The following is a 22,079-nucleotide window of genomic DNA, read 5'->3' on the forward strand; positions in this document are numbered from 1 at the left end:
CTTCCCGGCCCAGGAACCCCTCGGCCTCCCGACCTGGTCTCCTTCTGCCTCCAGGCCCTTGTTTCTCTCTCCATCCCGGACTTGGGTCCCTTTTACCTCCAGGCCCTGGTCCCGCTGTCTCCCGGCATAGGTACTCCTCTGCCACCTGGCCCTGATCGACCTCTGCCACCCTGTCCTTGTCCCCCTTTATCTTTAGGCCCTGGTCCCTCTGTGGCTCCGGGCCCTGGTCTCCTTTTCATTCATTTAATCGTAATTATTGAGTGCTTACTGTGTGCAAAGCACTGTACTAAGCGCCTCCCGGCCCTGATCCCCATCTCTCGGCCCAGGTAACCCTCTGCGTCCCGGCCCTGGTCCCTCTCTGCTACCCTGCCCTGGTCTAGCCCTGCCTATCGACCCTGTTCCCCCTCTGCTTCTCGGCCTTGGCCTCTTGGCTTCGGCCTCTTCTAGACTGTGAGCCCACTGTTGGGTAGGGACTGTCTCTATATATTGCCAACTTGTACTTCCCAAGCACTTAGTACAGTGCTCTGCACACAGTAAGGGCTCAATAAATACAATTGATTGATGGATTGATTGATTGGTCCCCCATCTCCCGGCCCACACACCCCTCTGCCTCCCTGCCCTGGTCCCCCTGCGTCCCGGCCCAGGTACCGTTCTGCCTCCCGGCCCTGGTCCCCCACCTCCCAGTCCAGGTAACCCTCTGCCTCCTGGACCTGGTCGCCCTCGGCCTACCTTCCCTGGTCCTGCTGTCTCCCGGCCCAAGTACCTCTCTGCCTCCTGGACCTGGTCCCCCTCTGCATACATGCCCTCGTCCCCATCTGCCTCCCAGCCCTGGTACTCTGAGGTCTCCCTGCCCTTGTCTCCCCCGATTCTCGACCCTGGTGCCCCTTAGCCTCCCGGCCCAGGTACTACTCTGCCTCCTGGCCCTGGTCTCCACCTGCCCCCATGCCCTGATCCCCCTCTGCATTCCGGACCTGGTCCCTCTGTGCCTCCAGGTCTTGGTTTCCTTGTATCGCCAGGCCCTTGGGTGAGTCTCCATCCCGGCCCTGGGTCCCCTCTACCTCGCAGCCCTGCTCCCCCTGTCTCCCGGCCCAGGTACCCCTCTGCCTCCTGGCCCTGGTACGCCCCCACCACCCTGCCCTGGTTCCTCTGTGCAACCGGCACTGGTCCCCCAGGGCCTCCTGGCCTTCTTTTCTGCTACCTCTACGCCCTTGGGTGAGTCTCCGTCCCGGCCCAGGTCCCCTCTACCCCCTGGCCCTGGTCCCCCTGTCTCCCGGCCTAGGTACTACTCTGCCTCCTGGCCCTGGTCCCCCTCTGCCTACCCATTCTGGTCCCCATCTGGTTCCCGGCCCTGGTCCCCCTCTTCCTCCCTGCCCTTGTCCCCCCCCCCCCACCCCCGCTTCTCGACCCTGGTCCCCCTTTGCCTCCCGGCCCAGGTACCCCTCTGTCTCCCGGCCCTGGTCAGCCTCTGCGTCTATGACCTGGTCGTCCCGTGCCTCTCGGCCCTGGTCCCACTCTGCTTCTCAGGCCTTCTCCTCCTGTCTCCCGACCCAGGTACCCCTCTGCCTCCTGGCCCTGGTCCCCTGTTTCCCGGCCCAGGTACCCCTATGCTTCCTGGCCCTGGTCCCCACCTGCCTCCCTGCCCTGATCCCCGTCTGCCTCCTGGCCCTGGACCCTCTGTGCCTCCCGGCCCTGGTCTCCCTGGACCTCCAGGCCCTGGTCCCTCTCTCCATCCCGGCCCAGGTCCCCTCTACACCCCGGCCGGTCTCCCTTTTCTCGGCCCAGGTACCCCTCTGCCTCCCGGCCCTGGTCCGCCTCGGCGTCTATGACCTGGTTGCCCCGTGCCTCTCGGCCCTGGTCCCCCTCTGCTTCTCAGCCCTGGTCCTACTTTCTCCTGGCCCAGGTACCCCTCTGCCTCGCGGCACTGGTCCCGTTTCCTGGCCCAGGTACCCCTACGCTTCCTGGCCCTGGTCCCCCTCTGCCTCCCCGCCCTGGTCCCCATCTACCTCCCGGCCCTGGTCCCCCTGTCTCCCGGTCCAGGTCCCCCTATGCCTCCCGATCCCAGTCCCCAATACTTCTTGACCATGGTCCCGCTCTACCTCTCGACCCAGGTACACCTCTACCTCCTGGCCCTGGTCACCTTCTGCCTCCCAGCCCTGGTCCCCCATCTTTCCCTGCCTCTGGGTCATGGTCTCCCTGTCTCCGAGCCCAGGGCCTCCTCTGCCTCCTGGCCTTGGTCCCCCTCTGCCTCCCTGTTCTGATCCCCATCTGCATGCCGGGTCTGGTCCCTCTGTGCCTCCCGGCCCTGGTCTCCCTCAACCTCCAGGCCCTGGTTCCTCTCTCCGTCACGGCCCTGGGTCACCTCTACCTCCAGGCCCTGGTCCCCGTTTCCCGGGCCGGGTACCCCCCTGCCTCCTAGCCCTGATCCTCTCTGCCTCCAGGCCCTGGTCCCCCTCGGCCTCCCGGCACTGGTCCCCCTCTGCTTCCCTGCCCTCATCTCCCCCGCTTTTCTGCTCTGGTCCCCCTTTGCCTCCATCAATCAATCGTATTTATTGAGTGCTTGCTGTGTGCACAGCACTGTACTAAGCGCTTGGGAAGTACAAGTTGGCAACATATAGAGGCCAGGGCTGAGAGGTGAAGGGGGGCAAGGACCGGGAGGCAGAAAGGAGCCTGGGCCGGGAGACAGGGAGACCACAGCCTAGAGGCAGAGGGGGACCAGGGCAGGGAGACGGGCAGCAGGGCCGGGTGGCACATCGGACCCAGGGCTGGGAAGGAGAGGGGGACCCGAGCCTTGAGGCAGAGGGGGACCCGGGCCTGGATGCATAGTGGGACCAGGGCAGGTAGGAAGAGGGGACCCAGGGCCAGAAGCCAGAGGGGTACCTGGGCCGGGAGATGGGGGTCAGGTCCGGGAGGCAGAGAGGTACCTGGCCGGGAGACAGGGGAACTTGGGCCAGGAGGCAGAGGGGTACCGGGGCCGGGAGACAGGGGGGCCAGGGATGAGAACTAGAGGCGGACCAGGGCCTAGAGGTAGGGGGTGACCAGGTCAGAGAGGCAGAGGCAGACCAGAGCCGGGGGGAGGTAGAGGGCTACTTGGGCTGAGAGACAGGGGACCAGGGCCGGGAGGCAGAGTGTGAGCAGGGCCAGAAGGCAGAGGTCTACCTGGGCCGGGAGGTAGACTGGGATCAGGGCCAAGAAGGCCGACGGGGGGGAACAGGGCCGGGTGGCAGAGGGGGACCTGGCCAGGAGACAGGGGGACCAGGGCCGAATGGCAGAGGGGGACCAGGACCCGGGGGCAGAGTGTTACCTAGGCCGGGAGACAGGGGGACCAGGGCCGGGAGGCAGAGGGGTAACTGGGCCGACAGACGGGGACCAGGGCCTGGAGGCAGAGAGTGACCAAGGCCAGGGATCAGAGGCGTACCTGGGCCGGGAGGCAGAGAGTGACCAGGGCTGGGAAGCTGGGGGGACCAGGGCAAGGAAGCAGAGGTGTACCTAGGCCAGGAGACGGGGGACCAGAGCCGGGAGGTAGAGATGACCCAGGGCCGGGATGAGGAAAGGCCCACGGGCCTTGATGTAGAAGGAGACCAGGGCCGGGAGGCAAGAGGGACCAGGAGGCAGAAGGGTACCTGGGCTGGGAAACAGGGGGACCAGGGCCGGGAGGCATAGGGGTACCTAGGCCGGGAGACGGGGTACCAGAGGGGGAAAAGGGGCCAGGATGCAGCCAGGAGGCGGCAGGGTACCTAGGGCGGGAGTCAGAGGGGGAACCGGGCCAAGAGGCAGGGAGACCAGGGCAGGGAGGCAGAGGATGAGCAGGGCCGAGTGGTAGAGGGGGACCAGGACCAAGAGGAGGGGGAGACTAGGGCAGGGAGGCAGAGGGCGACCATTGCCGGGAGGCAGAGGGGGACCAGGGCCAGGAGTCAGGAGGGATCAGGGCCACGAGGCAGTGGTAGACCATGGCTGGGAGGCAGAGGGGTACATGGACCGGGAAACAGGGGAACCAGTGCCGGGAGGTAGAGGGCTACCTGGGTCAAGAGACAGGGAGACCAGAGCGGGCAGGTAGAGGGTACCCAGGGCTGCAACAGAGAGAAAACCAGGGCCTTGAGATTGAGGGAGACCAGGGCCGGGAGGCACAGAGGGACCAGGGCCTGGAGGCCTATGGTGATCATGGTGGGGAGGCAGAGGGGCTATTGGGCCGGTAGACAGGGGGACCAGGACTGAGAAGCAGAATGGTCTGAGAGGCAGGGGGCAACCAGGTCAGAGAGGCAGAGGTGTACCAGGACCAGGAGGCAGAGGGGTCCTGGGTCAGGAGACAGGGGGACCAGGACCAGACCAGACCAGGACCAGAAGATGGAGGGGATCCAGGGCCAGGAGGCCGAGGGGTACCTGGGTCAGGAGACAGGGGGACCAGGGCAAGGAGGCCGAGGGGTACCTGGGTCTGGAGATGGGGACCAGGGCCAGGAGGTAGAGGGGACCTAGGGCCAGGATGGAGAGAGACCCAAGGGCCTGGAGGTGGAAGGAGAGCAGGGCCAGGAGGCAGAGGGGGACCAGGGCCAGGGGGCAGCAGGGGGGACCAGGGCCGGGAGGCAGAGGGTTACCTGGGCTGGGAGACGGGGGATCAGGGCCGGGAGGCAGAGGGGAACCAGAGCCGGGACAGAGATAGACCAAAGGGCCTGGAAGTAGAAGGACAAAAGGTCTGGGAGGCACAAAGGAACCAGGGCCTGGAGGTAGAGGGGGACCAGGGCCAGGAGGCAGAGGGGTACCTGGGCCACGAGACGGGGACCAGTGCCGGGAGGTAGAGGGGACTCAGGGCCGGGAGGGAGAGAGACCCAAGAGCCTGGAGGTAGAAGGATACAAGGGCCGGGAAACATAGAGGGACTAGGGCCGTGAGGCAGCGAGTGACCAGAGCAGGGCGGCAGAGGGGGACCAAGGCCAGGCAGCACAGGAAGACCTGGACCAGAATGCAGAGGGATCAGAGCACAGAGGCAGAGGGGTACTTGGGTTGGGAGATGGGGGACCAGGGCCGGGGGTCAGTGGGAGACCAGGGCCAGGAGACAGAGGGGTACCTGGGCCAGGACATAGGGTGGCCGGGGTCAGAAGCTGGAGGGGACCCAGAACCGGGATGGAGAGAGACCCAAGGGCCTGGAGGTAGAGGGAGACCAGGGCCTGGAGGCATTGAGGGACAAGTGCCAGGAGGCAGAGAGGGACCAGGGCCGGGAGGCAGAAGGGGACCAGGGCAGGGTGGCAGAGGGGGACCAGGGCAGGGTGACAGAGGGGGACCAGGGCCTGCCAAGAGGCGGAGGGGTACCTGGGCCGGGAGGCAGAGGGGGACCACTTCACTTCAAGTTTATCCTTTCCTGCCTTAACTCAGCCCTCTCCTTTGCCAGACAAAACTATTTCTCCTCCCTCATTGACACCCATGCCGATCATCCCCGCCAGCTCTTCCATACATTCAACTCCCTTCTCAGACCCCCGGTTCCTTCCTCTCCTCCTTCCCTCACCCCCAAAGATCTGGCCTCCTACTTCATTAACAAAATTAAATCCATCAGGTCCGACCTCCCCAAAGTCACGTCCCCCCCCTTCTCCAACCCCCCGGCTCTCAACACTCTCTGCTACTCTCCCATCCTTCCCAGCAGTATCCTCAGAGGAGCTCTCCTCCCTGCTCTCAAGTGCTACTCCAGCCACCTGTGCTTCTGACCCCATTCCCTCTCATCTCATGAAATCTCTCGCTCCATCCCTTCTCCCCTCCTTAATTTCCATCTTCAACCGATCACTCTCCACTGGTTCCTTCCCCTCTGCCTTCAAGCATGCCCATGTCTCTCCCATCCTAAAAAAACCCTCTCTTGACCCCACCTCACCTTCTAGTTATCGCCCCATATCCCTCCTACCATTCCTTTCCAAATGCCTTGAACGAGTTGTCTACACACACTGCCTCGAATTCCTCAGCACCAACTCTCTCCTCGACCCCCACCAGTCTGGCTTCCGTCCCCTACATTCCACGGAAACTGCCCTCTCAAAGGTCACCAATGACCTCCTGCTTGCCAAATCCAACGGCTCATACTCCATCCTAATCCTCCTCAACCTCTCAGCTGCCTTCGACACGGTGGACCACCCCCTTCTCCTCAACACGATATCTGACCTTGGCTTCACAGACTCCGTCCTCTCCTGGTTCTCCTCATCTCTCCGGTCGTTCATTCTCAGTTTCTTTTGCAGGATCCTCCTCCCCCTCCCATCCCCCTACTGTGGGGGTTCCCCAAGGTTCAGTGCTTGGTCCCCTTCCGTTCTCGATCTACACACACTCCCTTGGTGACCTCATTCGCTCCCACGGCTTCAACTATCATCTCTACGCTGATGACACCCAGATCTACATCTCTGCCCCTGCTCTCTCCCCCTCTCTCCAGGCTCGCATCGCCTCCTGCCTTCAGGACATCTCCATCTGGATGTCTGCCCGCCACCTAAAGCTCAGCATGTCCAAGACTGAACTCCTTGTCTTCCCTCCCAAACCTTGCCCTCTCCCTGACTTTCCCATCTCTGTTGACGGCACTACCATCCTTCCCGTCTCACTAGCCCGCAACCTTGGTGTCATCCTCGACTCTGCTCTCTCATTCACCCCTCACATCCAAGCTGTCACCAAAACCTGCCGGTCTCAGCTCTGCAACATTGCCAAGATCCACCCTTTCCTCTCCATCCATGCTGCTACCCTGCTCGTTCAAGCTCTCATCCTATCCCGTCTGGACTACTGCATCAGCCTTCTCTCTGATCTCCCATCCTCATGTCTCTCCCCACTTCAATCCATACTTCATGCTGCTGCCCAGATTGTCTTTGTCCAGAAACGCTCTGGGCATGTTACTCCCCTCCTCAAAAGTCTCCAATGGCTACCAATCTGCGCATCAGGCAGAAACTCCTCACCCTGGGCTTCAAGGCTTTCCATCACCTCGCCCCCTCCTACCTCACCTCCTTTCTCTCCTTCTACAGCCCACCCCGCACCCTCCGCTCCTCTGCTGCTAATCTCCTCACCATGATTCGTTCTCGCCTGTCCCGCCATCGACCCCCGGCCCATGTCATCCCCCGGGCCTGGAATGCCCTCCCTCTGCCCATCCACCAAGTTAGCTCTCTTCCTCCCTTCAAGGCCCTACTGAGAGCTCACCTCCTCCAGGAGGCCTTCCCAGACTGAGCCCCTTCCTTCTCCCCCTCGTCCCCCTCTCCATCCCCACCATCTTACCTCCTTCCCTTCTCCACAGCACCTGTATATATGCATATACGTTTGTACATATTTATTACTCTATTTTACTTGTACATATCTATTCTATTTATTTTATTTTGTTAGTACGTTTGGTTTTGTTCTCTGTCTCCCCCTTTTATACTGTGAGCCCACTGTTGGGTAGGGACTGTCTCTATATGTTGCCAACTTGTACTTCCCAAGCGCTTAGTACAGTGCTCTGCACACAGTAAGCGCTCAATACGATTGATTGATTGATGATCCTCCCTCTCCCCCGAAGCGCGCGCCGACTGCGCATGCTCCGCCCTCTACAGGGCGGGGCCCCTCCTCCCCTCGCCGAGTCTCCGACTGCGCATGCGCCCCGCTCCGAGCTCCCTGCCTTCTCCCCGTTTCCCGGACTTTGACTGCGCGTGCGCTGCGCTCTCCAGGGCTGAAGATATAGATTTGGGGACTATATTGTTCATTCATTCAATCGTATTTATTTATTGAGTGCTTACTGTGTGCACAGCACTGTACTAAGCCCTTGGGAATAGGATAGTATATAGTATATTATAGTATAGTACTATACTATACACTACACTATACACTATAGTGTGGTTCAGTGGCAAGAGCCCGGGCTTTGTCAGAGTCAGAGGTTCAAATCCCAGCTCCACCGGTTGTCAGCTGTGTGACCTTGGGCATGTCACTTCACTTCTCTGGGCCTCGGTTCCATCTGTAAAATGGGGATGAAGACTGTGAGCCCCGCGGGGGGCAACCTTATCACCTTGTAAACCCCCAGCTCTTAGAACAGTGCTTCATTCATTTTATTGAGCGCTTACTGTGTGCAGAGCACTATACTAAGCGCTTGGGAAGTAGGGAAGCAGCCTGGCTCAGTTGAAAGAACCCGGGCTTTGAAGTTAGAGGTCATCGTTTCAAATCCCAGCTCTGCCACTTGTCAGCTGTGTGACTTTGGGCAAGTCACTTCACTTCTCTGGGCCTCAGTTACCTCCTCTGTAAAATGGGGATTAAGACCATGAGCGCCAGGTGGGCCTGATCACCTTGTAAATTCCCCAGCCCTTAGAACAGTGCTTTGCACATGGTAAGCGCTTGATAAATGCCATCATTATTATCCTAGAGCTATCCCCCCGCCCCCACTCTGCCTAGTGCTATCCCCCCTACCCCGCCTCGGGCTGTTGCCCCCCGCCCCGCCTAGTGCTAGGCCCCCTACCCCGCCTACGGCTGATGCCCCCCGTCTAGGGCTATCCTCCCCGCTCTGCCTAGTTCTATTCCCCTGCCCTACCTACTGCTGTCGCCCCCTGCCCCGCTTAGTTCTGTCGCCCCCCAGCTCCACCTACTGCTATCCCACCCTGCTCCGCCTAGGTCTGTTGCCCCCCGCCCCGCCCGGGTCTGTCGCCTTCTGCCCCGCCTAGGTCTGTCGACCCCGCCCCGCCTAGTGCTAATCCCCCAGCTATCACCCCCACTCTGCCTAGTGCTATCCCCCCCCTGCCCTGCCTACGGCTGTGGTCCCCGCCCCGCCTAGTGCTATCCTCCCGCTCCGCCTAGGGCTGTAGCCCCCCCCCCCTAAAATCCCCTGGCTCTGTCTATTGGGATCCCCCAGCTCTGCCTAGTACTATACCCCCCAGCTCTGTCTAGTGCTGTTGCCCACTGCCCGGCCTAGTGCTGCCCCCCGCCCCCCGCACCGCCTGGCCTAGTACTGTAGCCCCCCGCTCCGCCTAGGGCTGTCGTGTCCCCACCTGATGCTGTCAGCCCCTGCCCCCCGCCGAGGGCTGTCGCCCCACACCCCGCTAATGGCTGTCGCCCACTCACCCTGCCTATCGCTATCACCCTGCTCCGTCTAGTGCTATCCCCCCCATGCTCTGCCTAGTGCTAATCCCCCCCCACAAGTGCTGTCCCCCAGCTACGTCTAGGGAATAGTTCCAGACCGAGCAAGGCAGGAATAGTTCCAGACTGAGTCTGGAGAGAGCGAGCGGGGGCAAGTCTGGAGGGAGCGGGGGGGGGGAGGCAGGTCCAGAGGGAGCAGGGGGGGCAAGTCCGGAGGGAGCTGGGCTGCAGAACCAGAGAGAGAAGGGGGCAGAACCAGACAGAAAAGGGGTGACAGAACCAGGTAGAGAAGGAGAGATAGGACCTTACAGGGAAGGACAATAGGTATAGAGGGAACAGGGAGCATAGGCCCATACAGAACACTGGGGATAGGTCCAGACGGAGCTGGGGGCGGGGGAATAGTTCCAGACAGAATGGGGGAGGAGGGGGGGATACTTCCAAAAAGAGCGGGGGGGGCGGTCCGGAGAGAGCAGGGGGGCCGGGGCCGGAGAAAGCAGTAGGGGCGGGTCCGGAGAGACTCGGGCTGTAGAGCTAGACAGAAAAGGGTGGCACATCCAGACAGAGAATGGGTGATAGGACCCGTTAGAGAAGGACCTTACAGAGAAGGACAATAGGACTAGAGGGAGCAGGGGGAATAGTTCCATACAGAAGAGTGGGGATAGGTCCAGACAAAGCAAAGGCGGGGAATACTTCCAGATGGAGCAAGGTGGGAATAGTTCCTGATAGAGCCGGGTTGGGGGGGGGGGTGGAGAAATACTTCCAGTCGGACCAAGGCGAGAATATTTCCCGACAGAATGCGGGGGGTACGGCGTGGAAATACTTCCAGAAAGAGCGGGGGGGACGGTCCAGTGACAGTTGGGGGTGGGGGGGGAGGTCCAGAGAGCGGGCTGCAGAGCCAGACAAAGGGGGCAGAACCAGACAGAAAAGGGGTGATAGGACTAGACAGAGAAGGAGAGATAGGACCTTACGGAGAAGGCCAACAGGACTACGGGGAACAGGGGAGATGGTTCCAGACCGAGCAAAGGGGGGGAGGAATAGTTCCAGACCGAGCAAAGGGTGGGGGGGGGACTAGTTCCAGACCGAGCAAAGGGGGGGGGACTAGTTCCAGACCGAGCAAAGGGAGGGGACTAGTTCCAGACCGAGCAAAGGGGGGGGGGACTAGTTCCAGACCGAGCAAAGGGGGGGGACTAGTTCCAGACCGAGCAAAGGGGGGGGGAGAATAGTTCCAGACCGAGCAAGGGGGGGGGGGGTAATTCCAGACTGAGCAAAGGGGGGGAGGAAAAGTTCCAGACCGAGCAAAGAGGGGGGGGGGGAATAGTTCCAGACCGAGCAAAGGGGGGGGAGGAATAGTTCCAGACCGAGCAAAGTGGGGGAGGAATAGTTCCAGACCGAGCAAAGGGCGGGGAGGAATAGTTCCAGACCGAGCAAGGCGGGGCGGGGGGGGCGGGAGAATAGTTCCAGACCGAGCAAGGCGGGGGGGGGGGGGGGGGGAGAATAGTTCCAGACCGAGCAAGGGGGGGGGTAATTCCAGACTGAGCAAAGGGGGGGAGGAATAGTTCCAGACCGAGCAAAGGGGGGGGGGGGAGGAATAGTTCCAGACCGAGCAAAGGGGGGGAGGAATAGTTCCAGACCGAGCAAAGAGGGGGGGAGGAATAGTTCCAGACCGAGCAAAGAGGGGGGGAGGAATAGTTCCAGACCGAGCAAAGAGGGGGGGAGGAATAGTTCCAGACCGAGCAAAGGGAGGGAGGAATAGTTCCAGACCGAGCAAAGGGCGGGGAGGAATAGTTCCAGACCGAGCAAGGCGGGGGGGGGGGGGGGAATAGTTCCAGACTGAGCAAGCGGAGGGAATAGTTCCAGACCGAGCAAGTAGTTCCAGACAGAGCAAGGTGGGAATAGCTCCAGACAGAGCGGGGGTGGGGGGGAAAAATACTTCCAGAAAGATAGGGGGTGGGGGGGGGGCGGTCCAGAGAGAGCACGGGTCCCAAGAGAGCAGGGTGGGCGGGCACGTACAGAGGGAGCAGGCGGGGGCGGGTGCGGATGGAGCAAGGTTCACAGCCAGACACAGAAGGGGGGCAGAACCAGAAAGAGAAGGGGTGATAGGACCAGATAAAGAAGGGGACATAGGACCTTAGAAGGACAATAGGACTAGAGGGAGCAGGGGAGGCTAGGTCCATACAGAACAGTCGGGATAGGTCCAGACAGAGCAAAGGTCGGGGGGGGGGGGCGGGGGGATATTTCCAGACGGACCAAGGCGGGAATAGTTACAGACAAAACTCGGTGGGGGAATACTTCCAGACAGCGGGGGTAGGGAGAGCGGTCCAGATAGAGTGGGGGGCCGGTCCAGAGAGAGCTCGGGGGAGGGCGGCCCAGTGATCTGGGGAGGGGCGGTCGAGAGAGAGCAGGGGTAGGGATCCAGAGAAAGTGGGGGGGAGAGACCTTACAGAGAAGGACGATAGGGCCAGACGGAGCAGGGGGAATAGTTCCAGTCAGATGGGGGGGCGCATCGGACCCGACGGAGAACGCGTAGCTGGGAAGGATGACGGTGGTTGTGGAGTGGTTGAGGAATATTTGGAGACAAGGCAAATCCAGTGGCTCAAGTCTCTGATAGCAAAGTACTGGTTATGCAGAGTAAATTATTAAGCCCTGGAAGTTGCCTCCTTTGAGAAGGAAGGGGTTGTGGTCCCTGGGGGCTCAAGGTAGGAATTAAGTCTACAATAGATGGTCAAGGAAATAGGCATGGGAGTCAGTGAGAGAGGGGAATCACTGTTGCTGAGCAGATGACAGACCAAGTTAAATTACTTCTCACCGGTTATATCGTTGAGGTGGTCCTATTGCCGAGATTTCCCCCAGCAGCGCTTCATGGAAGGATAGGTCTGATGGTGTTCCTGCAAGTTGAGAAGGAAATGAGTAGAGATGCAAATGACGCAGTTTCTTTAACAGAGACATTCCTCCAATACCCCACAAGTCAACCTGGTTTTCAGTAGGTGTGAGAGAACAGCCAAAGATAGCCTGGATTCTCCACCTTCCCTACCCCTGCCATTGAATCTCCATACCCCCAGGTTGGGACAGGCCTGGACTTAAAGGACAAGTCTCCAGTGGCAGACTAAACAGTGGAGTGGGAAGGCTTGCAGTACTCTGTAACCAAACCCTTCTATGTTCCCTGCAAAGATGCACGTTGGATGCTACCGAACTCCACATGAGAATAGGATGGACGAACAGACGGACACGCGCATGCACACACACACACACACACAAACACACTTTATTTTCCCTTCCAACTCACCCATGCACTTAATCCCACCCCCCAAGAAATGAAGCATTCACCCCATATGAAGTATATGAAATTAGGTACATATACTTAGCTCTTTCTCTCACTTGTATCAGCTGGGACCCTCCAATAAACTGATGCTGGACCTAGACTATTGAAAAGGAACTATGTTACAATATGTAAGACATGCCTAACAGTCTCAAGGAAGGAGACACCACAATGAGCACACAAGTGGGGACAAGTGTGCTGTGGTGGTGAGTCTGGGCTACAGGGAACACACCTGCTAATTCCACTGCACTGTACTCTCCCCAAGCACTTAGGTTAGTGCTCTGCATGTAGTAAACATTCCAGTACCATCGATCGATTGCAGGAACCCAGTGTCCATCAGAACTAAACACAGCCACAGCAAGAAGCTGAAGACCGGAGAGGCAGCGTGAGTGGCCAGATAGCCTTCCTATATGGGGTGCTAGGCCCTTCGCCCCTCTACCCACCCCTGACCCCCAACGCAGGCATTAATGAGATCAGGATAGGGGAGGGATGATATCCCCCATAAACGGCCCCGGGGAAAGTTGGGGAAATTTCCTGGCCTAGAAGAACTCACGGCTAGCAAGCCAGAAAGCACCTAGCCAGCTAGACTATTAAACACTAGATTCCCCCTCCTCCCATTCACCTGCCCCTGACATCCTCCTGACTCCCTCAGAGGTAGTCACTGTCACACACAGAGGGATTCCAACTCTGGAAGGACTGAGGATGTGGCATGGTGACCCTATGGCTGGGGCCACATCATGTACCTATCTTTTTACTCATATCCTTCCCTTACCTGTGTTGTATCATCTGGGACTCCCCAACAAACAGATGCAGGACTTATAAGATGGAAAGGGAACTCTTAGAATTGCAGTCAACTGGGGACAGGTGTTCTGAGATCATGAGTCACGGTGGCAGGCAACAGGTGTGCTAATTCTATTGCTTTGTTTACTCCCAAACACTTAGTACAGTGCTCTGCATATACTAAGCACACACATACCATTGATGAATTGCAGGAGCCAAGAGTCCTTTGTAACTTCCACAGCCACACTGAGAAGCTGGAGAATAAAGGGGCAGTTTGAGTGGACAGGAAGCCTTCTGAGAGGGAGCCTTAAGACATTCACCCCAGTATCAATCCCTGACCCAGGGCATTAATGAGGTCAACATCCCTCTGGATGATACCCCCAAATAACAGTCCTGCAGGGAGAACCTTGGGGAAGTTTTCCCGGGCTACAAAGGCTCATGTCTAGCAAGCCACAGAACACTAGACTCTTCCCCACTCCCCTCTCCCCCAACACCCTCCCAGCTCTCTCAGAGGCAGTCACTGTCAAGCACAGAGGGGTTCCACCTCTAAAGGAACTGGGGATTTGCAGGGTGACCCTGTGGACAGGACTGCATTCAGGGAGAAGTGACCCCTCTATAGAATTAAGGACCCTGGGTCTTCTCAGTCCCAGAGTCAGACAGACCCAGTTTCCTACGCAGAGCCTTAGCCCCAGTTGGTAGAACCAGCCACAGTACTGAGAGTGACAGGCACCTCTGCACACCTGGTCCTCCTCTTGCAGTAACCCCTAGTCATCCCCACATGCCCCCCTATCACCTTCCCTTAGAGATGGAAGCTCAGCTCTGCATTCCTCATCTCCGTGGGGATCAGCTGCTCTGGGTCCCCACTGAAGGGGCAACAGTCCTCATGGCCAGGAAGGTTGGTGAGAAGGTTCTGGGAAGGGAAATCCACTGGTCCACCTCTTCCCGTCATCAGGACTCCGACATCCACCTTCACACGACACTTACCTGGGATTAGAAAAAGCCTGAAAGTTCCAGCCTGCTCCTTATGCCTCACTTGGACCACATCCTCCCTCCGCCCCCAACCCCCCCACTTTCCCAGTGGATCTCCCAACCTTCTTCCACATCTTGAAAACCCCTACTGAAATTTTTTCATCTCTAACAGGCCTTCTCTGATAAGCTCTCATCCCCAGTGCCGGCCCCCAATGCCTCCACCTCTCCAAACATGCATTTTATTTTCACTTCCAGCTCACCCATGCACTTACTATCACCCACTAAGCCCTGAAGCATTAATCCCCATTAAGTACATATCTTTTTACTCAGATTCTTCCCTTACCTGTATTGTATCATCTGGGTCCCCCTCATTATATTGATGCTGGACCTATAAGATTGGAAGAGAACTCTGTTAGAATTGCAGACAAGTGGGGACAGGTGTGCTGAGGTGGGTGAGGGAGGGTGGCATGCAACAGCTGTATTGCAGTCTACTCTGCCAAGCACTTTGTACCGTGCTCTGCATATACCAAGTCCTCACATACCATTGATGGACTGCAGGAGCCAAATGCCCTTTAGAACTTCCACAGCCACAGCAAGAAGCTGGAGAACAAAGAGGCAGTTTGAGTGGCCAGGTAGCCTGGCGAGAGTGTTAGGCCCTTCAACCCGTACCCAGCCCTGACCCTGAACCCAGGTATTAATGAGGTCGACGTCCGTGAGGACGATACCTCCACAGAACAGCCCCGCATGGAGGGCCTTGGAGAAGTTTCCTGGCCCAGTAGATCTCACATCTAGCAAGCCACAGAACACTTCAGTCAGTTTCACTCCAAACACCAGTAGATCTCACATCTAGCAAGCCACAGAACACTTCAGTCAGTTCCACTCCAAACACCAGTAGATCTCACATCTAGCAAGCCACAGAACACTTTAGTTTCACTCCAAACACTAGGCTCTTCCCTGCTCACCACCCCCACACCCAGCCCACCCTCCCAACTCCCTCAGCAGCAGTCACTGGCAAGCACAGAGGGGTTCCACCGCTAGAGGTGCTGAGCTTTGCAGGGTGACCCTGTGGACAGGACTATGGGTTCAGGCAGGAATGACCCATCTATAGAATTAAGGGTCCTCGGTCTCCCCAGTCCCAAAGTCAATATGCAGAGCCTTAGCCCCAGTTGGTAGAACCAGCCACAGTACTGACAGTGACAGGCCCTTCTACTCAGCTTGTCCTCCTCCTGCATTAATCCCTACTCATCCACACATGGCCCCATCACCTTCCCTTAGAGATGGGACCTTCTCTGTATGTTGCCAACTTGTACTTCCAAAGCACTTAGTACAGTGCTCTGCACACAATAAGCGCTCAATAAATACGATTGAGTGAATGAATGAATGGAAGCTCAGCTCCTGATTCTTCCACTCCATGGGGATCAGCTTATCTGGGTCCTCACTGAAGGGGCAACAGTCCTCATGGCCAGAAAGGGTGCTGAGAAGCTTCTTGGAGGAGAAATGAACTAGTCCTTCTATTCTGCTCTTCAAGACTCCTTCGACATCCACCTCCGGACGACACTCACCTGGGATTAGGAAAAGCCTGAAAACTCCAGCCAGCTCCTTATGCCTCACTTGGACCACATCCACTCTCAACCCATCCCAAATATCCTCCCATCTGGCACTTCCACCCCACACCTACCCAATCAATGTACCAGGAGTCTTCCACCTCTTTAAAAGGCCTACTGAAGTTGTTTCTTCTTCAACAGGCCTTCCCTAACTAAAGTTCTCATCTCCCTAGCCCCTCCCCAAACATTTTATTTTCCCTTCCAGCTCACCAATGCACTTAATCCCACCCCCTAAGCACTGAAGCATTCACCCCATATCAATTAAGTACCTATTGTTTTACCTAGAATCTTCCCTTACCTGTATTGCATCATCTGGATCCGATCCCCCTCATTACACCGATACTGGACCTGTAAGATTCAAAGGGAACTATGTCAGCATGCACAAGACAGGCCTATCTAAAGGTTTAAGGGAAAACAACACCATAATGAGAACAGAGAACTGGGGACAGGTTTGTTGAGGTGGTGAGGCAAGGTTGCAAGAAACCTGTCTACTTAATCTGTTCTATTACGCTCTCACAGGCAGAGTACAATACTCCTCCCAAAGGAAGATCTCAAATGCTGTTGATTGATTGCTACAGCAAAGCGTCCTTTAGAACTTCCCCTGCCAGGGAGAGAAGTGGTAGAACAAAAAGGCAGTTTGAATGACCAGGAAGCCATCTAAGATGGAGCAGTAGGCCCTTTTGCCCACTACCCACTCCTACCCCCCCAATGCAGGAATAAATGAGGTCAGGGTAAAGATACCCTCTCAGCACAACCCTACAGGCAAAACCTTGGGGAAATTACGTGGCCTTAAAGAACTCCCAGCTATCAAACCAGTAAGCAGATTCAAGGCTCCCAAATCATCAAAACCACCTTCCAAAAATCCCCTTATTCTCCCCAGCTCACCAAACCCAGCCCTTACAATGATTCAAAGACAATCAGCCCTGAAGTGAGTGGGGCCCTGTAGGCTGTGGGGCCCTGTAGGGAGATTGTGGGGGCAGGGTGTGCATGCGTTAGTCACTAATTCCCCTGATTGGAAACAGCTGGGGTAGAGATCAGTTGTCCCTGAGGGAAGGTCCAGCTGCATCATTGGATGAAGGTATGGATGCCAGAAATATAGAGTAGGGCAGGTTGGCCTTTCCAGACCGAGCCCCCTCTTTTCCTTTGCTCCTCCTCCCCTCTCCATCGTCCCTACTCCCTCCCTCTGCTCTACCCACTTCCCCGCCCCACAGCTCTTGTGTATAGTTCTACATATTTATTATTCTATTTATTTTGTTAATCATGTGTATTTGTCTATAATTCTATTTATCTATTCTGATGCTAGGGATTCCTGTCTACGTGATTTGTTTTGCTGTCTGTCTTCCCCTTCTAAATTGTGAGCACACTGTTTGGTAGGGATTGTCTCTGTTGCCAAATTGTCCTTTCCAAGTGCTTAGTACAGTGCTCTGCACACAGTAAGTGCTCAATAAATACAATCGAATGAATGAATAGGATAGGATGAACGTGTTTGTCCAGAGAAACACTAATTCCAAACGCCTCTCCAGTCAGTCTCATCTCCGGCCCGACCCCCACCCCCCTTTCCTATCCTGTCTCAGTTCCCTCCTCACAACCCCCACATCCGGGCCACTGACACTGGACCCAAGGAATGGCCAGGAAGGCCTGGCCCTTCCAATTAAACAGCCCACCACTCTCCCCACCTTCAGAGCCCGGAGAGAACATGGGCTTGGGAGTCAGAGGATGAGGGTTTCAATCCTGGCTCCTCCACTTGTCTTCTGTGTGACCTTGGGAAAGCCACTTAACTTCTCTGTGCCTCAGTTACCTCATCAATAAAGTGGGGATTGAGATTAAGATTGTGAGCCCCATGTGGGACAACCCTAGTACCTTGTATCTACTCCAGTGCTTAGAACAGTGGTCGATGCAGAATAAGCGCTTAACAAATGCCAGAATTATTATTATTATTATTATCTCCTCTAAAAGGTCTTCCACAACTAAATTCTCATTTCCCCTATTTGTTCTCCCTTCTATGTGGCCTGTGCACTTGGATGGTATCCCTCTAAGCACTTCTGTCTGTCTTCCCCTGTAGACTGCAAGCTTCTTAAGGACAGGGATTATGTCTATCAACTTTACTGCAGAGCACTTTCCCAAGCACTTAGTACAGTGCTCTGCACAGAGTAAACGCTCAATAGATACGACTCTCCGATAACTGTTAGATGGCGGCTCGGGCTATGGGAGGCCAGCAAGCGACCCCCATATTGCGATGGGCTCCGGTGCCTCGGTCTAGGGTGTGGCAGGGGGTTAGCAAAGGAAACCCCAGGCTTACAGACTAGACCCAGTCTTCCTGCTCCTGTCTGTATCTCCTCCTTTCTGACCTCGAATTGGGGGAGTGTGATCATCACTCTCCCGTGACGATGAAATGCTTTTCCGTGGTAAAACAATGTTTTTCTGTCTAAAACACAAACCCGGTTCTGGGAGTCAGAAGGTCATGGACTCTAATCCCAGCTCAGCCACTTGTCTTCTGTGTGACCCTGGGTAAGTCACTTCACTTCTCTGTTCCTCACTTCCCTCATCCGCAAAATGGGGACAAGGATTGTGGGCCCCAAAAGGGACAGGGACCGTGTCCAATGTGATTAGCTAGTTTCTGCCCAATCAATTAGTACAGGGCCTGGCACAGAGCGAGCACAAAAAATTCCTATGAGTTACAATGCCTGACAGTGTGCCGGAATCCCGGACAGGTGGGCCGAACACAGGTCGACACAGTTCTCATCTGCCCCTTGATGGTTTCGGAGTCTAGACGTGGCAAGGCCTAGTGGATAGAGACAGGGCCTACTAGTCAGAAAGACCCGTGTTCTAACCCCAGTTCCGCTACTTGTCAGCTGTGTGTCCTTGGGCAAGTCGCTTCACTTCTCTGTGCCTCAGTGACCTCGTCTGTAAAATGGGGAATAAGACTGTGAGCCCTATGGGGGAAAGGGACTCTGTCCAACCCGATTATTTTGTATCAACCCCAGCACTTAGAACAGTGCCTCGCACATAGGAGGTGCTCAACAAATACCATTCAAAAAACAAAATCAAGAAAAAGTCTTTCACCAGTTCCTCTTCTCCCTCCATCCCTTAACTTGTATGGATCGCTTGAGGTTCTCTTCTGAGAACTTTTCCATCTGACTTTACACTCACTCCCTCTGGGGAGCTCATTCACTTCCATGGCTTTAACTGTCGCTGTTCCAGGTGAGATTTGTGGAAAATACCCTGGGCAATAGAGAGACCGGAGACAGAGGGACCAGTGAGGAGACCGATACGGTAGTCAAGCTGGGACGGGACAATATTTGCCGGACTTGGTGGGCTGTCAGGAGATGACGTTTGCAAAATGTTTTGAGCTTCTCGTCAGAGGGCCATAAAATGCAGCCAAAGCTTGAATACCCATATTAATGGTGAGAAGCAGAGTAGCTGAGAGGATACAGCCCGGGCCCGAGAGTCAGAAGGACCTGGGTTCTAATCCAAGCTCCACCACCTGTCTGCTGTGGGTCCTTGGGCAAGTCACTTCACTTCTCTGGGCTTAGGTTCCATCTCCTGGAAAATGGGGATTAAGGCCGTTAAGCCCCATGTGGGACATGGAAATGCAGATGGAAATGGAAAGTGACAGAGGAAATGGAGAAAGGAAGAGCTGTGAAGAACCAAATAGCGTTATGGGACCTGCTTTTGGACGGAAGAATCAAACTGCAGAAGGCCCTGCTCACCACCAACCAGCTTCCACAGCCAGATATGTTCCCCATATTCAAGGACAAAGGAGGATCAGAGTTTGCCAGCATCCTGAAAAACAATCACAAGGCACTTAAAGCATTATTGAGGTCTCTGGTGGATCTTCAGGATGAACTGTTTTACCAGCATCCAGACACGAGGCACCTGTTAGGTAGGAAAAAACCCACAGCAGAGAGTGAGGCGGAAATTTCCAGTGAAGAGGAGGAGGAATTGCTTGCTGAGGAGGGACAGCAGCAGCAGCAGCTGTGGAGGAAAGGGCCACCTAAGCAGAAGCAAGCTAGAGATGAGTGACTACCCTGACTTCATGGCAAAACGCTTTGCTGATTTCACATCCTATCGTAACCGGACACTGCAAAAATGGCACGGCAAAACCAAATTGGCTTCTGGCAAGCCGGGAAAGGGTTTTGGAGCCTTTGAGCGCCCAATCCTGACTCAGATAGATCATATTCTGATGGACAAAGAGAGATTACTTCAGCGGACGCAGACTAAGCGCTGTTTGTACCGTGTTCTTGGCAAGGCCGAGCCAGAACTCCAGCCTATCTGTCCCCGACAGCGTGCCAGGACAGCAGGAGATTTTGCCTCAGGCTCCAGCCAACACTCACTTGAAGGACCTGGATGAAGAGATCTTTGATGATGATGACTTTCACCACCAGCTTCTGCGAGAACTTATAGAACAGAAGACCAGTTCCTTGGATCTGAATGATCAGTTGGCCACGGCCGGGCAATGGCTGGCTATTCAGAAGTTACGGAGTAAAATTCACAAGAAAGTGGATAGGAAAGCCAGCAAAGGAAGAAAACTCCGGTATCATGTGCTTAGCTGCTGAGCTTCATGGCACCCACTGACCACACTACAGTGAATGATGATGCCAGGGTTTAGTGTGCTGTGGCTCGTGTCATTTTCACACATCCTATCTCGCCTGGATTTCTGTGTCAGCCTCCTTGCTGACCTCTCAGCCGTCTGTCTCTCCCCACTACAGTCCATACTTCATTCTGCTACCTGGATTGGTTTTCTACAAAAACTTCCAGTGGTTGCCCATCCACCTCTGCATCAAACAGAAACTCCTTACCATTGGCTTTAAAGCACTTAATCGCCTTGCCCCCTCCTACCTCACCTTGCTAATTTCCTACTATAACCCAACCCACGAACTTCGCTCCTTACTCCTCAAAGATCTCCAGTGGTTGCCCATCAACCTTCGAATCAAGCAAAAACTCCTCACTCTTGGCTTCAAGGCTCTCCATCACCTCGCCCCCTCCGACCTCACCTCCCTTCACTCCTTCTTCAGCCCAGCCCACACGCTCTGCTCCTCTGCCGCTAACCTTCTCACCGTGCCTCATCCTCACCTGTCCTGCCTTCGACCCCCGGCCCATGTCCTACCTCTGGCCTGGAATGCATTCCCTCCACACATCCACCCAACTAGCTCTCTTCCTCCCTTCAAAGGCCTTCCCAGACATAGACTGCCCCCACCCTTTTTCCTCTCCTTCTCCCCTCCCCATTGCCCCCCTCCCTCTGCCCTACCCTCTTCCCCTCCCAACAGCATGTGTACATATTTGTACATATTTATTGCTCTATTTTATTTGTACATATTTATTACTCAATTTATTTTATCAATGATGTGTATATAGCTATACCTCTATTTATTATGATGGTATTGACACCTGTCTACTTGCTTTGCTGTCTGTCTCCCCCTTCTAGACTGTGAGCCCGTCGCTGGGTAGGGACCGTCTCTATATGTTGCCGACTTGTACTTCCCAAGCACTTAGTACAGTGCTCTGCACAGTGAGCGCTCAATAAATACGATTGAATGAATGAATGAATGAATACTATTGAATGAATGAATGAATGACTTGGACTGCGTCCAGCAGGATTACCTTCTATCTACTCCAGCGCTTAGTACAGTGCCTGGCACATAAGCGCTTAACAAATACCATAACAAAAAAGAGACAAGGCTATCCAGAATTTTGTAAGCTCGGCGTTGAGAGGGAATGTGTCCGTTTGTTGTTGTTTTGTACTGTCCTAAGTGCTTAGTGCAGTGCTCTACACACAGTAAGAGCTCAAATAATTCCATTGAATAAATGAATAAATGAACATCAATCGATAATTCCATTAGGTTCCATTCCTTCTCCATCTGCCTCCTAAAATCTTTCTAACCAATGGAAACATGGACTAATTTGAATTTCCCCTTCTCTTCCTGCAGCGAGGCACTTTTTCCTTCTAGAGATCCCGCATCATTAGGCCTAAGCTCCTAAAAGACCAGGAGGTGTCGGATCTTGTAAGTTTTTTATGCTCTCAGCTACATAGTAGAGTGCTCTTGCATAAAGCAGGCATTCAGTAAATGCTGCTGAGGATGATGATGGATAAGCCTCACTTTTCTTCTTCTCCCACTCCCATCTGCATCACCCTAACTCACTCCCTTTTATCTTCCCCCCGCCCCCCACAGCAGTTAAGTATAGCTCTGTAATTTTATTCATTTATATTGATGCCCATCTCTCCCCTCTACCCCCCCGGAAGTACCTCTACCTCCCCTCATTGTGGGCAGGGATGGTCACTTTTGATTGTTGTATTGTTCCTACCCAAGCATTTAGTACAAGTGCTCTGCATACAGTAAGCACTTAATGAATACAACTGAATGAATGAATCGTTCAATCA

At 55.5% G+C, this 22,079-nt stretch overlaps 1 long non-coding RNA gene and 1 pseudogene across 2 annotated transcripts; one reads left to right on the forward strand and one right to left on the reverse strand.

The window, feature by feature from the left end:
* Positions 1–7,885: 7,885 nt before the first annotated feature.
* On the reverse strand, positions 7,886–15,377 carry LOC119923698. Of its 2 annotated transcripts, XR_005448939.1 has the most exons (5): positions 15,362–15,377; positions 13,324–13,381; positions 12,407–12,450; positions 11,838–11,916; positions 7,886–7,922 (listed from the first exon to the last, which is right to left on the reverse strand). It is a non-coding gene; the product is annotated as an uncharacterized LOC119923698 (long non-coding RNA). The 2 variants fall into 2 exon arrangements; XR_005448938.1 differs by lacking the exon at positions 15,362–15,377 and having other exon boundaries at positions 13,324–13,816.
* Positions 15,378–19,312: 3,935 nt separating this feature from the next.
* LOC119923697 lies at positions 19,313–20,309 on the forward strand (annotated as a pseudogene).
* The last annotated feature ends 1,770 nt before the right edge of the window (positions 20,310–22,079 follow it).

This window comes from Tachyglossus aculeatus, unplaced genomic scaffold (genome assembly GCF_015852505.1).
Source record: "Tachyglossus aculeatus isolate mTacAcu1 unplaced genomic scaffold, mTacAcu1.pri scaffold_219_arrow_ctg1, whole genome shotgun sequence".
NCBI lineage: Eukaryota > Metazoa > Chordata > Mammalia > Monotremata > Tachyglossidae > Tachyglossus > Tachyglossus aculeatus.